The sequence below is a fragment of the Leptonychotes weddellii genome, unplaced genomic scaffold (assembly GCF_054177405.1).
Source record: "Leptonychotes weddellii isolate Sample4059 unplaced genomic scaffold, ASM5417740v2 HiC_scaffold_19436, whole genome shotgun sequence".
Classification (NCBI taxonomy): Eukaryota; Metazoa; Chordata; class Mammalia; order Carnivora; family Phocidae; genus Leptonychotes; species Leptonychotes weddellii.
Window position 1 is genome coordinate 1 of NW_027780040.1, and position 3,566 is coordinate 3,566.

Sequence of the window (3,566 nt, forward strand, 5' to 3'; positions counted from 1 at the left end):
ACATCGGGGTGCACGTACCCCTTCGGATCCCTACTTTTGTATCTTTGGGGTAAATACCCAGTAGTGCAATTGCTGGATCGTAGGGTAGCTCTATTTTCAACTTTTTGAGGAACCTCCATACAGTGTTTGGGGATTTTTTGACCAAAGTGCTGAGCAATGACAGTAAAAATCCCTGGAAGGTAGAACATGAGGATGACACAGATATGGGAACCACACGTGCTAAGGGATTTCATTCACGCATCGTGGGATGGCAACCTGAAGACTGCCCGGAGAATAAGCCCATAGGAGATGACTATTGTCACCATATCTAGCACAACACTGAGTAATGGCACAGAGATTCCATACCAAATGTTGATGGTGATATCAGCACAAGCCAGCTTTGCCAGCCCCAAGTGTTCACAAAATGTGTGGGCAATGATGTTTGTCCAGCAGAAGGCAGATGCTTCACTAGGAAGATAATGGGGAAAACAGTTGCAAAACTCCTGAGCACTACAGCACCCCCTATTTTGCTGATGACACCATGGCTAAGAATGGTGGTATACATCAGTGGGTAGCAGATGGCCACATAACGATCAAAAGTCATGGCCAAGAGAATGCCTGACTCCACTACAAAGGCAAAATGCATAAAGAAGAGATAGGTTACACAACCACCAAAAGAGATGTCCACATCATCAAACCAGAAGATGCTCAGGGCTTTGGGTACTGTGGATGTGGATAGCATCAGATCCCAAAAAGCCAACATGGAGAGGAAGAGGTACATGGGTTCATGAAGACTGCATTCGACTGCCACCACGAGGATCAGGATAACATTTCTTGACACAACCCCCAGGTACATCAGGCAGAAGGAGATGGAGATCCACATGTGCATCTCCTTCAGGCCAGGGATGCCAATGAGGATAAACATATCATAATTGACAATGGAATCGTTGGGATGAATGATTCCTGAATTATGGTATGGAATTTTCACCACTTACTTGTAAGGAGAGAGAAAGTTTGAGAGCTAGCCTGTCACAATCAACTAGCATGATCAAAGGACTCAGACATCTGCTACATAAAATCTTGGTTAGGAAATTCCCTCCTACTTAAAGGTGGTAAGTATGGACCTAAATGTGTGCAGTATTCTACAGTGAGGAGAAAGATTCCAAACATTCAAAGTGGGATCAAAGAATTTCACAAAGATGCTTCTGAGGAAAATCCTGAGGCTGGTACTGTTTTCTCACACAACGGTCATAAATTTAAAACGATAAGTAAATAGGAAATTTTAAAACCTGTAATAATAAATTGTATTCTCTGACTAAATATTTTAAGACAGGGAAGAAAATTATAAATTTTTGTAAAGCATATTAAAAACCAAATAAAAACAAAAGTTTTTTTTTTTTAATTGAACTAGTTAAACAATAATCCTGTTATCTGGTACATATATTTACCTAATCAACTATTGATCTTTTGATCAACTAAACACCTATTAATCACCTACAATGAGTATAGAGATATCCACATGTGCATCAAAGGGAAAAAAGTTCAAAACCTATAAATTAGAAATCTCACATATCAAGGTATAGCTTATAGAACCATGGTGCCAATACAGGTGTTTTCTGTTTAATTATTATCCATTGATTATAGGTATCCTTTGTTTTGAAGTTTCAATAGTGAAAGATTTTAGTGAATTATGAACAGCCATCATCACAGGTGGGGATACAGCTGCTTGAGAATGGGTGGAGCTGGTTATAGAACACCTCACTCAGATTGAGACTCTATACACGAAAGTTTACTTAGATTATTCAAAAATATAGTTTCCCTATCTCAGAGTTTTCTTTATTAACACATTCCAACTTCATTACTTTTTTTCCAACTTCATTACTTTAAAGAAGCATAATCATAAATAAGTAACTTGAGGAAGTTAAAAATGTAAATCATAGATGTAATTGGATACTGATACAAACCACTTCTTATTTAAACTCCTTTAAAAATAGATTTCATAATTTCTTTCTTTGTTGGTTTTTAATTCCTTCAATGTTTATTTCATAGGGTGCAAGCACTGAGTTTGAATAAAATTAGTAAACAAGAAAATTCTACCCTTCAGGAAACATAATACAGTTGACTTTCCTCAAATCGCCCCTCCCAGAGATTTTTGTGAAACCCTCTACCTCGTGCTAAATGCGTGTCATCACTGAAAAGGTAACATATAATGGATACTATACTCCTTAAAGAAAATCAAAATAAAATTTCCAACCCTGCCATCATTTTAAGGTTTGTTTTTTTTTTTTTTTTGAGAAGGGATAGGGTAGGGGCAGAGGCAGAAGGAGAGAGACTCAAGCAGACTCCATGCCCAGCGTGGAGCCAACATTGGGTTCGATCTCAGGACCCTGATATCATGACCTGAGCTGAAATCAAGAGTCAGAGGCTTAACCAAGTGAGCCACCCAGGCACCCCATCCTGCCATCATTTTAAATAGACTAAAATCTTCATTAAAAGAAAGTTAAGCCTTCGTTGAAAAAAACCTTAATTTCCTTACAGAAAAACCTTGTTATTCTGTGTCAGAAAAGATAACTTATATACAAAGATAGCTTAATTCATTTTATTTTAAGAATAAATGACATTTGGGTGCCTGGGTGGCTCAGTTGGTTAAGCGACTGCCTTCGGCTCAGGTCATGATCCTGGAGTCCCTGGATGGAGTCCCGCATCGGGCTCCCTGCTTGGCAGGGAGTCTGCTTCTCCCTCTGACTCTCCCCCCTCTCATGTGCTCTCTCTCATTCTCTCTCAAATAAATAAATAAAATCTTTAAAAAAAAATAATAAATGACATTTAATAGTTGCCATTTTTTATTGAATTTTTAAAAAGGTTACAAAATGCTTATGCTTGGTATCATTGTTGAACAAATCACTGGCACATAAATATTTGCATAGATAGGCTTTCTGATGGATAAAACATGGAAATAATTATTGTTATATCTGCATAGTAAACTAATAGGAGATTTTATTTTATTTTTGTTTTGTCTTGATAGTTTCTATTTTTCTATTTTATGGAAAAATATGACATTATTTTACTATTGTCAAATATATGACAATAATTTGATGAAGTTGTTTTGTTGTTATTAAAGGGAGTGCCAAAAATGCAAGCTTTTATTAGAAGTTATTTGATTTATGTCTTCCACCTTTCAAGGAATTTACCCAATATCCCTTCTAATCTAACTCTGTTGGACTAGCTCCAGACAAAGGACCCATCTATAGTTGCTCTTTGACTGTTAAAGAAGATGTGGTATATATAATACAATGGAATATTATGCAGCCATCAAAAGGAATGAAATCTTGCCATTTGCAATGACGTGGATGGAACTGGAGGGTATTATGCTGAGCGAAATAAGTCAATCAGAGAAAGACATGTATCATATGACCTCACTGATATGAAGAATTCTTAATCTCAGGAAACAAACTGAGGGTTGCAGGAGTGGTGGGGGATGGGAGGGATGGGGTGGCTGGGTGATAGACATTGGGGAGGGTATGTGTTATGGTAAGTGCTGTGAATTGTGTAAGACTGTTGAATCACAGACTTGTACCTCTGAAACA

General features: G+C 37.5%; 1 pseudogene; it reads right to left on the reverse strand.

Moving 5' to 3' along the window:
• Positions 1–57: 57 nt before the first annotated feature.
• LOC102748838 (olfactory receptor 52B2-like) lies at positions 58–942 on the reverse strand (annotated as a pseudogene).
• Positions 943–3,566: the final 2,624 nt, after the last annotated feature.